Raw genomic sequence first — 13486 nt, forward strand, 5'->3', positions numbered from 1 at the left:
ACTGATTGTACTGTTGTGGGTTTAGTGACACTTTAATGGTTTGGGTTACAAGTACATAGAATACATGAGCTGTTGCAGTGACATGTACATAGTTTCATAGCAAAACTTAGCAATGCTTGAGAATAGAGAACAGCAGCTTACAACTACACAGCCATGTGGTTTGGGAGCATTGAAATCTGTAGAGTTCTTATATATGAATTTCAGCCAGTTCTTGTGATTGACCTGGAGCCCAACCCTCTCCGGCCTACTGTTCTCAACTGGTGGTCTGTGAAGCCACCCAACATGACAACGGGCCAAAACTTAGATATATGAAGCCCAGTTCCTGGGGTGAGTGTACATGCGGCCATTTCTAGGTACCCGATTTCAATGCCTGCTACTTGTTTAGCCATTTTAAAGTGACCACAGGTTTACTTTAAAATCAAACCCCCGGGTTTTCTTTTGTAAAGTTGTCCCACCAGATAAAAAAATAGATGAAGCAGCTCTGGCTACAGTACCTCCCAACAGTACCAGTTTTCTGAAGACTGAAGATGCGCTATAAATGCAGGACATCATAGGCCCGCCCCCTGAGAGGGCGTCTGCTATAGCCTATTGGTGCAGAGAGTTGTGCTGACATCGATCCAAAGAGGGCTCTGCACCTCATGTGACCATGTAAAAAATGTGATGAAAAAAAGGTAAACTGGTACCATCTGGGGGGGAGGGGATGGGGGGGGGGGGCATGGTTTGGTTTTGCAAATTGCAATTATTCAGAATCAAATAGCAGTTAACACAATGGCTAAAAAGCCTGACCCTTACTCAACTACAGTAGCTGCTTCCTGACCCTCCACAGTACACATACTACGGACAGGCGGCTCATACAGGCACAGTAACGTACCTGTATGTCGCAGCTTTCTTCCAGGTTCAGGGCGCATGCGCACATCCCTGCTTGCTGACTCTGCTGTGATTGAACACAGCGGAACGTAGTAGGTCCCGACCAATGATTCATAGCCTGCTGATCAGCTGTGTCCAGTCACAGCCCAGGGTCCTGTGTTGACAAACAACACAGAGCTCGGCACATAGGGAACGATCTTTAGAAAGAAAAGGCACATATCAGGGGCGGACTGACCATTTGGAAACTTGGGCACTGCCCGAGGGACTGAGGTCAGTAGGGGACCCCATGAGATGCCCCTGGTACCTTTTTCATAGGCTTTTTTGAGTTTGGGCAAGGACACAGGGGCCCCATGATCCCCTATTGCCCAGGGGCCCCATGAGTTGTAAGTCCGCCCCTGGCACATATTTTACACATTAACACTTGTTAAGCACACCCTTAACTCCTTGATTACCCCGAGATGTTAACCCCTCCCCAGCCAGTGTCATGGGTACAGTGACAATGTATAGCATTAGCACTGATCACTGTATTAATGTCACTGGAGCTGTCAGTGTCATTTAGCCAGTCCCAACCCAGTGTCAGTTAGTGTTAGATTCCCCGCCGCACAATCACAGTCCCATTATAAGTCTCTGATCACCGCCATTACTAGCAGTGAAAAAAAATCCAGTATCTATACCATAGTTTGTAGGCACTATAACTTTCACACAAACCAATTAATATACACTTATTGAGATTTTGTTTATTTACCAAAGACATGCAGCAGAATGCATTTTGGCCTAAACTGATTAAGAAATTAGATTTTCTTTTTTTTGGGGGGGAGATATTTTTTTTTTTTTTTTCATTTATATTGTGGAAAACCCAGTGGTGATCAAATACCACTAAAAGAAAGCTCTGTTTGTGAAAAAAAAAGGTTATAAATTTCAGTTGGGTATAGTGTTGCATGACCGCGCAATTGCCAGTAAAATAACAGTGTTCAATAGCAAAAAAATACCTGGTCATGAAGGGGGTAAAACCTTCCAGAGCTCAGGTGGGTAAACTGAGTTTTGACAATTTCATGCATGGTGATGGCTTACTTTCAGCCTGCCTGCTCACTCAAAATTCCCTCGGTCAGCAATTTTCCATGGCTTTAAGGCTCACTTAATTGGCTTTTTGGCAGATTTATAGCTGATAGCCACCCTCCGAAAAAAAACCCAAAAACAGAGCGCTCATTCCCTTCATCACCATTGTTACTTCTCTTGTATTACCAAGAAGCAGCTTAGTAGTGGGGGCTGTTGGGTGTTGGTGCCAAAGCACCAAGCACATGGATGTTCCCAGAACCACACCTCCCAAGTACCCCCTGGGGTGCGCACCATGTGCAATTTCTGATCACATGTCCAAGTAAAGGGCCATTCAGAGCTGCCTTTTACCATGTGATCAGCTGTGTCCAATTACAACTGATCACAGTGTACATAGGAAATGCCAGATATCAGCAGCCCTCTCCTCATGCTGACAGTGCAGGAGGAGAGGAGAGCCAGTAAAAGCGGCATTTCTCAGGCAGACATCTATACTGATCATCAGTGCCCTGAAGAACAGTGTAGCCCCATCATTGCCCATCAGTTTAGCCAATAGTGCCCATCTGTGCTGGCTATCAGTGTCTCTCTGTGTTGGCTATCAGTGCCCCTCTGTGCTGGCTCTCAGTGCCTCCTCAGTGCTGGCTGTCAATGCCCATCAGTGATGCCTGTCAGTGCCCATCAGTGATACCTGTTGGTGCCCAGCTGTGCCACTTATCAGTGCCTTTTGTCAGTGCCCATCAGTGCCATTTAGTGCTGCCTATCAATGCCCATCAGTGCCGCCTATGAGTGCCACATATTGGTGCAGCCTCATCAGTGCCTCCTCATCAGTGCCCATCAGTGATACCTGTTGGTGCCCATCAGTGCCACTTATCAGTGCTGCTTGTCAGTGCCCGTCAGTGCTGCCTATCAATGTCCATCAGTGCCACCTATCAGTGCCACATATTGGTGCAGCCTCATCAGTGCCTCCTCATCAGTGCCCATCAGTGAAGGAGAAAAATCACTTATTTACAAAACTTTATAACAGAAAGTAAGAAAAACTTTTTTTTTTCAAACTTTTTGGTCTTTTTTCATTTGTTTAGCAAAAAAATAAAAACCCCAGTGGTGAATAATTCTGCCAAAAGAAAGCTCTCTTTTTCTAAAAAAAAAAAATTATACAAATTTTGTTTGGGCACAGTGTTGCATGACAGAGCAATTGTCATTCAAAGTGCGACAGCGCTGAAAGCTGAAAATTGGCCTGGACAGGAAGGGGGTAAAGGTGGTTAATGATGCAATTGCATACAGTATTTACAATAGCCATCTGATGATCCATTTGGGCTTGAAATAGACTTGTTGGACCATTATATAAAGACTATATATTGGTTTATGTTTTCAAACTTAGGTAATAATTCTTTTGGCATTCTTTGTAACATTTTATGTGCCAATAAAGGTGTTTGGGACATACATCACGGTATATTTTTTGGCAGTGGCCATGACCTGGGCATTCTTTTGAAAGAGCTATTCTGGACTTCTTTATAGTGACAGCAGCTCACCATGCCCGTGAGATGTGTATTAAAATGGCCACTTGTAGTCTCCAGGGTCACATGTGACAGCACCGGAACACAATTAGTTGTCACCCTAACAGGAAGTGCGTGAACATGGGCTCTCATGGCAGGATTATCAGGTCTTCATTTAATGAAAGCTGCCGATTTTAAATAAAGTGAAACCTTGTAAAACTTTATTAACATGTTAAAGCTGATGTGAGATGTTGGATTTAGATGTACTTTAATTTTCAATTTTGGTTGGCAGGTACCTAAGCAAAGTCAAATTAGACTTCCAGCTGAACTAAAAATACAAACCTTCCTACAGATCAGGGGCGGACTGACCATTTGGAAACTCGGGCACTGCCCGAGGGCCCGGGGTCAGTAGGGGGCCCCATGAGATGCTCCTGGTACCTTTTTCATAGGCTTTTTTGAGTTTGGGCAAGGACACAGGGGCCCCATGATCCCCTATTGCCCAGGGGCCCCATGAGTTGTCAGTCCGCCCCTGCTACAAATGTATAGTTTGTGCAGTTACAACAAACATGCCTGTATGCAGGTGCTTATGGGGTACCATTGAATGTATTGCTACCGCTGTGATAAATTGCACTGTGTGGCTATGCACATAGTTCAGGCTGCCCAGGATGGGAAGGGGTTAACTGTGCCTCAGATCTTTCCCGGGTTTTCTTGGGTCCTGTCCCCTGGAGTTGGCCTATAAAATCAGGTGGAGGGTTCAGAGCAGAGGCTTGATGTCCACACAGGAACTCTCAGGAACGCCTGCTGAGTGATGTAGGGGTCCTCAGTACCGGGTCACCCACATGGGAACTCCCTGGAACTAAGGAAACTATCATTACTGGAGTTTCCTTTGGGTAAGGTTTGAACCTAGGTAGTCTGAGGTAGCTAGTGTTACGAGTGTGTATGAACTGTTCCATGCCTGGTCTGAGGTTTATTTAAAGGGGTGCAGTAAGGTACATGGCGTATCAAATGAACATGGCTTGAAACATCAATGAGGATGAAGAGGAGAAACCACTAAGGAAGGGTTACCCATGTAGAGGAGATGGTGGGAAGTCATGTATAACCAGGACTGGTGGGAATGCTATAGCAGCCAGCCAGTGGGGGAGCGGTACCAGGCATGGGTGATAGGTCCTCTGGTTAGCAAAAGGGTCAGTGCTCCCTAGGGGTTCAAATCAGGGACCAAATCCACAGCATGGAGACACCATGGATCGTTATTTTGTGCACGCTTGGATATCCGTGCTTAGTGCATGGCGGGCTCTCTGATCTTCCACTGGGAGTGAGGTGGCAGGGAAGCTGAGCTGGTGGATTGGGCTCCATGGTGTCCCCCTCAAAATGCTGGATTCAGAAAGATAAGGTGTACAGTGTCACAGGAGAAGAGTGTCTCACAGGAAAGAGCTTCATGGTGAAGGGCTCACTTCTAAACACAGGATGCTGCCTTATTTATTCATTTATTTATTTCAGGTACTTATATAGCGCCGTCAATTTACGCAGCGCTTTACATATATATTGTACATTCACATCAGTCCCTAACCCTCAAGGGGCGTACAATCTAAGGTCCCTAACTCACATTCATATACAAGGGCCAATTTAGACAGGATCCAATTAACCTACCAGCATGTCTTTGGAGTGTGGGAGGAAACCGGAGTACCCGGAGGAAACCCATGCAGGCACAGGGAGAACATGCAAACTCCTTGCCTTAATGCTGATTCTCACATAACCGTGGCCCTGCCTGGTCCCAGACATTAGTGAGCACATTCATGGAAAGGTCCCATCTGCTGGGTGAATGGTCCACATATCATGGCAGCCCAAAGGAGAGAACCAATCCAGGTGAACTCAGATCCAACCCAAACCAGCCCATTTCTCCATACATGAATATCCATGAATATCTGGTGAAGTCAAATCCACAGGGCACCATTTTTCATGTAGACGGGTGTTCTAGTCAAACACTGCATTTTCCATTTGAGTGCATACAGATGCATTTTACTGGAAAAGAACAAGTTTGACCTGTTTTTCCTGCATTTCTTATGACACTCGTCCAAAGAAATGTAATGGGAAGCATGTCAGCTGCAACTTGTTGTCTGCTATGTATACTGCTCAGTTGAAAGCAGGGGAGGACTGACTACTTAGCCACTCGGGCACTGCCCGAGGGCCCGGGGTCAGTAGGGGGCCCCATGAGATGCCCCTGGTACCTTTCAGCTTTTTTGGGTGTGGTTTGAGTGTGGGTGAGGACACAGGGGGCCCCGTGATTTCCTATTGCCCGGGGGCCCCATGAGTTGTCAGTCCACCCCTGATTGAAAGCAATCACTTTGCTGACTTGTGTTTGAATTGGGTTCCAGACGCACATCATCATGAGTCTGTATGATGCAATCTGAGACACCTGCATGCTGACAAGTCTTTCAAGGTTCCCCTATATGTCATCCCTCCCCCCCTCTTTTTTGCTTTGCTAACCAATCATGGTATAGTCATAAGACACAATCACTGAATAGAAAGAACTGCACAGCACATCATCGTTTTAATCTGTTCTAAATGTAACAATCTGAATGCAGAGGATGGGAAAGAAAGTTCCATAAAGACAGGGATGACATTAATTTGCCTGCTTGGTAGAAGCGGCAGCATGTTGTCCTCTTATAGCAGCCCACAAATATCCCCATAAACTGCTGGAATTTGAAAGACTTTTCAATCTGAGATAAGCTTAAAGACTTGCTAATCCACAGAATCTCTCCAAATTCCATGTATTTGTCTGAGGCTCCGAAGTCTACAAGCTGTTGAGACTCTGCTGCAAAGCAAGATGTACGCTGTCACGTGAAAAGGGAAACTACACATCCAATTCAGAGAAGACACAGAGCAGCCCATTGTACATCAATGTATTTAATGACTATTGGGGCTTGTTCACACTACGGGTTAAGGGGTGGTAAAACCCCACGGATGAGACGCCTTTTTATTGCCCTCCCCTACTGCTCCTCCTCTAGCTGCAGAGACATTCTGTGGCAGAAATTACACCTCCTGCCACTTTCGGCAGGCATAGTGACAGCGACAAATGAACGGAGCTGCTCTGCAAGTATCACCACATGTAATGCGAATGATTGCTGTGAGCTAGTGCGGGGGTCAATGGGGTACTAAGGCAGGCAGTGAACATGGATCACTCTTCAGAGATCAAAGCACATTTAAACAAGCCCTTACTGGGAGGAAGGAGGGGGGCAAACGTCTGTAAATAAGTGAAGGCACCTGGAGTTGCACATTCCTGCAGCAGATCTCAAACTCTCGGCCTGATGGCAAAGACCTGACACCTCCTAAGAGTATCAAAGCTTGCCTGCCCAGCCATCCTTCCACACATTCCTACTGACCAGTAAGGCTGCCCATCATAATTATTTATTTATTACAGGTACTTATATAGCGCCATCAATTTATACAGCGCTTTACATATATATTGTACATTCACATCAGTCCCTAACCCTCAAGGAAACTGGAGTACCCGGGGGAAACCCAAGCAAGGCACAGGGAGAACATGCAAACTCCAGGGAGTTGGTGCCGTGGTTGGGATTCAAACCAATGACCCTAGTACTGCCAGGCGGAAGTGCTAACCATTCAGCCACTGTGCTGCCCTCATGATGGGTTAATAGGCATGCAGATGGGTGTGGGGCTTTTTGGCAAGCTCTAACACCACAAAGAGGTGTCAGAGTGTCCTGCCAATCAGCCATGACAGTAAAATTTGGGCGGCTGCTGCAGGTGCCTCTACAACTCACCAGAGATAAAAAAATCCTTGGCTCAGGTGGTGAACTTACATTTCTACAGCAGCTTCCCAAACCCTCCGCCATGGCAGAATCTCAGGCTTTGATGGCTAGCAAAGCCCCAACACTTCCTAAAAGTGCCAAAGCTTGCCTACCCTGCTATCCTCCTGCACGTTCCTACTGACCAGTAAGGCTGCTCATTATACTGATGGGTGAGTAGGAATGTGGATGTGTGAGGGGCTTAGTGGCAAGCTTCAACACCACTCAGAGGAGTCAGAGTGGTCTGCCATTTGATCATAAAAATAAGATTTGGGACACTGCTTCAGGTGCCTCTAAGACTCACCAGACATACAAACCCCTGGCTTAGATGGTGAACTTACATATTTTCCAATACTTTAAGATTTGGTGTTTTGGGGAGTGTGTTCTAAAGATGTTTTAAAAAGCTTACCAGTATCCAATTTAAAGTGACTCTGTAATTGAAAAGTCCAGAACAATATTCCCAACACACAGATTCTTAAGAGTGGCTGAAGAGTGAGTAGGTAGCAGGGGCGGACTGACAACTCATGGGGCCCCCGGGCAATAGGGGATCATGGGACCCCTGTGTCCTTGCTCAAACTAAAAAAACCTATGAAAAAGGTACCAGGGGCATCTCATGGGGCCCCCTACTGATCCTGGGCCCTCGGGCAGTGCCCGAGTTTCCAAATGGTCAGTCCGTCCCTGGTAGGTAGTGTAGCGACCACCGGCAAGAAACTGAAACAACTCAGAGCAAGGAGTATGTCATCAGTACACCAGAGATCTCCATAAAAGGATCCAATGTGTTATTGAACGATCACATCACAGCAAAGGATAATGACGTTTTGGAGCCACGCAGGACTCCTTCATCAGGTATGCCCGCTGGATAGGGCACATAAGCTACAAATACCAACACCACAGAACTGTCTGTAGCAGGGTTTTCTTTCATTATGCTACTGTCACTGGTGCTGAGGACCAAGATGTTCTTCTCACCTGGTCATGGACACCATGATAAAGTCCTCCTTTACACCTACCTACCCAAATAAAACCATGAGGCAGTAGCCTTGGGAACCTGTCTTAAAACTAAAAGTATTATTGTGGCAGCCCGGTTACCCTTTCCCTTCATTCTAGAAAGATTTATAATTGCCAAGCTTGCCATTTTGGCCCAAGGAACCATGGTCTTGTCTTACGCCTCCTGGGTGTTACATGCCACAATATACAAGCCAACAGTGTGTTCTGGTACTGGTTCCCACCACTTTTTAGGAAGTGTACATTCGCTTTCAAACAAATCTTTTCTTTCACAGACTTGACACATTTGCTTACTATTCCTTTTCAAACCGTTTTAAACAAGACTTTGAAAAGACAAAACACAAATACTTGGCAGGCAGTTTGCCAAAAAATCCTCCAGATCACAAGAAATAATCTGCCACCTACAAAGCCAAACAAACAGACTGTTCCCTTTAATCTCTTCGCTCCGCAGAAACACATGTGGAAAATGTGGGATGTATTAAACTCGAGCATCCGATTCCTATTACAATTTCTGCATCTTAGTCGTGTCTGGGGATTTTATCCATTCACCATTTTTCCCCTTTTTTCTTAAATAAAATTATATGCTAATAAAAATTTGTGAAATTACTACATTCCTGGTCTCCCGAAGATGAAAAATCTGCATAGTGTTCTAGATTCTAGAGAGAATTAAGAAAATCATGACTTGAAGAGAACCTGTGCTTTGGCCGTGTCTAAAATTATTTGTCTAAAGTAGCCTTTCTCAACCTTTTTACATTGAGGAACCCTTGAATTAACTTTCTGGGCTCAGGGAACCCCTGCTAATATTTACTATAGCTACAGCTCACAGTACATTAGTGTGATGGTCACTGGGAAGAATGATTTTTATGTAGCACCCTCTAGTGTGCTACTAGGGTTAGTGTAGGTAAATTTATTGTGTATGAATAATGGTAACTGTGTGAGTCTGTAATTAGGTTGGTTTACTGCTGGTCAGGCTGGATGACTTAACATGTTGGAACTCTATTGCCTCCACCCAGTTCTGGAGAACCATGGAAGCTTCCAGAAGCCAGTGGGCAGATCTAAATCTGCAAGTTTATGAGCGTCTAAGCAATCACAGGTTCAGAGGCCCTGGTATAGTGGTGAGGTCAAATCTGGAAGGGGAGTCAGGTGGAAGATGGAGTGTGAGGAGGCTGCCAGTAGCATGGGAAGGGTCCCCTAGGTCTAGGGGAGGCTGGCCTCCAGGCTGGGCTTGGGCTGGCTCAGTAGGATCCATTCAGCATCATGGTATGAACAGGATTAAGGCCTAGGAGCAGTGGGAGCAGGGAGGACAGAGTGAGTACATCAGCACACCCAGAAATCCACAAGGGGAGAGACTGCCACATGTAGCAAGCTTTCAAAGGACAGTATTGTGCCTAACCCTTTATCCCTGTCCTGGGAGATCTTCAGAGCAGCCAGGAGGGCTGGTAGTGTCTGCAGGCTATGGAGCTGGTATGGAGCAGTTCTACAGGGGAGAGGAGACATCTCTGTATGTAGTTTGTAACAATCTAAGCTAACTATCAGTGCTGCTGAGAGTCCCTAGCCCATAAGGGGCTGTTGCTACTGATCCTTAAAACCTGACTGCATTCAAGGAGAACAGTCCAGGATCTGTTTCTGTAAATAGGAAGGAAATTGTCCCTTTGCATTGATTCGGTCAAGTTGAGCATTCCATGATGCCTATTACCCTATCCAAATTATTTCCTCTAATAAAATAACAAAAAACCAAGCTTATGGACTATTCACTGACTGTGGATACAAGTGTGGAAAATGCATGTTGCCTGGCTGTGCAGAGCTTAGAGGGACCTAGAAACACAGAGGCCCTCAAGAGGGTAGCACTACATTTATATTTGTAGTCATTGGGAATTCCCCATTAAATAAACCTAAAACAATCACTATTGTCAGTGGTTACTCATCTGAGCGGCAGAAGTTGCTCATTGCTCAAGGAACTCCTAGCAACTGCTGGAGGAACTCTAGTTGGGAAAGGCTGGTCTAAAGGGTTGTGGCCATGTCTAAAATGCCCACCCCTTGCATTAGTTATATTTCCCTTCACTCATATATCATCTGTTCACCTGCAAAAATGAAAAGCATAAGCCCATGTAAACTCCATGTTGGTCTGCTCAAAGTGATGGGAGAATGAAGAGAAGGTTTGGAGGCACTTTAACACTTTTACTGCTGCTGTAAATATTACATTGCAGTAATCGGATGTACAGTGCTATGAAAAAGTATTTGACCCCTTCCAGATTTTTTATTTTTGTGTTTGTCACACTTAAATGATTCAGATCAAACAAACTTTAATATTACACAAAGATAACACAATTAATTACAAAATGCAGTTTTAAAATGATGATTCCATTTATTAAGGGTAAAACGCTGTCCAAACCTGCTTGGCCCTATGCGAAAAAGTGATCACTCCCTTCTTAAATCATGAATGAATGACGACTGAATGACGACTCATCCAAGAGGTCATAAAAGAACCCAAAAAAACATCTAAAAACTGCAGGCCTCACTTACCTCAGTTAAAGTGGTTGTTAAGGCTCAAGGTTTTTTACCTTCATGCATTCTATGCATGAAGGTAAAAAACCTTCTGTGTGCAGCAGTGCACCCCAACCCCCTCAATACTTACCTGAGCCCCATCGCAATCCATCTCTGTGCACAACAGCCTCGGCTGTCCCTGGTCTCTGCCTCCTCATTGGCTGAGACAGCAAGTGGGAGCCGTTGGATCCTGCTGCTGTCAATCACAGCCAGTCAGCCAATGAGGAGAAAGAAGGGGCAGGGCCAAGTCATGTCTCCGTGTGTGAATGGACACACGGAGCAGCGGCTTGGGTACAGCCTGTTCGGATGCCCCCATAGAAAGATGCTTGCTATGGGGGCACCTGACAGAAAGGAGGAGCCAGGAGCGCCGGCAGGGAACCTGAGAAGAGGGAGATCCAGGCTGCTCTGTGCCAACCACTACACACAGTAGGTAAGTAGAAAAAAAAATAACCTTTAGTATAGCTTTAAGGTCAGTGTTCATGATTCAACAATAAGAAAGATGCTAGGCAAAAAAAGCATCCATGGGAGAGTTCTCACATTTGCCAAAAAACATCTTGATTATCCCCAATACTTTTGAACAAATATTCTGTGGACTTATGAGACAAAAGTTAATATCTGGAGTAAAACTAACACAGCATTTCATAAATAGAACACCATACCAACAGTCAAACATGGTGGTAGTGCAATGGTCTGGGGCTGCTTTGCAGCTTCAGGACCTGGACAACTTTACATAAGTGATGGAACCATGAATTCTACGCTCTGCCAGAAAACTCAGAAGTAGAATGTCCGGCCATCAATTCGTGATCTCAACCTCAAGCACACTTGGGTTCTGCAGCAGGGGGTTTAGGGGGCAATTACTTTTTCACATAGGGCCAGGCAGGTTTGGACATCTTTTTTTCTCTTATTAAATTAAATCATCATTTTAAAATTGCATTTTGTATTTACTCGGATTTTCTTTGTATAATATTATAATTTGTTGGATGATCTGAACCATATAAGTGTGACAAATATGCAGAAAAAAACCAGGAAGGGGGCAAATACTTTTTCACAGCACTGTAAAAAAACTTGGGGCCACAATTATAGCCATGAGCTCTGGAACCTAACGAGCTCAGAAGCTTTTCTTAAGAACCCAGGCCCAAAAAACGGCATCAGGATGGCGAGTGGGAGGAGATATGGGAACATCCCTGATCTTCTCAGCAGAGTGTGAACTACTTACATACTTTGTAGCGCTATGCTCGTGTGTAATGGGTATCCCTAGGCCTCTCTCTGCACAGCCAGGCAACAGGTATTTCTTACACAGACTTGCATCCAAAGACAATGACCACTCCATGGCTTGGTTTTGCTATTTTATTAGGGGAAATCAACTTGGATAGGGAAATAGGGATTATGGGATGCCCAGTTTGGCTTGAATCAATGGAAGGGGGGCACTTCCTTCCTATGTACAAATGTAGATCCTGGACTGTTCTTTTCCTAAAAGCTGTAAGGTGATTCAGTAGCAGCTGCCTTTTATGGGTGAAGAACTAGCAGTCCCTCAAAAATCAGCTTTACTTCTTGAAGCTACATGCAGAGATGTCTTCTCTCCCCAGGGGCGGACTGACAACTCATGGGGCCCCTGTGCAATAGGGGATCATGGGGCCCCTGTGTCCTTGCCCAAACTCAAAAAAGCCTATGAAAAAGGTACCAGGGGCATCTCAGGGGGCCCCCTACTGACCCCGGGCCCTCAGGCAGTGCCCGAGTTTCCAAGTGATCAGTCCACCCCTGTCTCTCCCCCTATAGAGCTGCTCCCAGCTCCACAGCCTGCAAGCACTACCAGTGTTCCTTGCTACTGTGAAGATCTCTTGGATAAGGAATAAAGGATTGAGCCCAGCACTTTCCCTAGAAATGTGGCAGTCTTTCCCCGTGTAGACCCCAGAGAGAGCTGCTGTACTCACACTGTCCTCTTTGCTCCCTGCTGCTCTAGGTCTTCATCCCATTCATGCCTCACGGCTGAACGTATCCTCACGAGCCAGCCTGAGCCCAAACTGGAGGCCATCCCCCTAGACCTAGGGGACCTCTCCTAAGCACCGACAGTCTCATCAGCAGTCCATCCACCACTCTACCAGGATCTCCAAACCTGGGATTGAACATGCAGATTAGGACTGTACCTCTTCCTGCTTACCGACTTCTGGAAGGTTCCATGGTCATCCAGAGTCAGGAGGAGGCGATAGAGCCACAGCCGGTTGAGTCATCCAGTTGTCTTGCAATAACACAATTACCATGAGTCATGCATAATGATTTTACCTATAATTCACTACACTATTCTAGTAGCACACTACAGGGTGCTACACCTTTTTTTTTTTCTTCGTTAACTTTACTACCATTTTAAGCAATTTGGCACCAACAACCAGCCAATCACAAGCCCCCTTACAGGGGAAAAGCGATTTTTGTCAGACTTTTCCCACAACTACTAAGTCTAGATAGCCCAACATACACGGAACATTGAGTTCTCATGAAGGAAGGGTCTTTCCAGGATCTAAACATTTGCTTCTGGAATGATCCTATTCCTCGGTTTACGGCCAGCTTCAGAAGGAAATGCAGTCAGCACTCAGCAGTAGGGAATGTGGTAAACAGAAATTAGCATATTTCCTACAATTTATTTCAAAGGATAATTTTGCATTTTGAAATATTCTTTTTAGACGTAGTCCCAGCTGGCTTATAGCAGAATACACAAGACTATCCATTTCACAA

The sequence above is a fragment of the Staurois parvus genome, unplaced genomic scaffold, assembly GCF_062004578.1.
Source record: "Staurois parvus isolate SC_StPar_1 unplaced genomic scaffold, SC_StPar_1.0 ptg000513l, whole genome shotgun sequence".
Classification (NCBI taxonomy): domain Eukaryota; kingdom Metazoa; phylum Chordata; class Amphibia; order Anura; family Ranidae; genus Staurois; species Staurois parvus.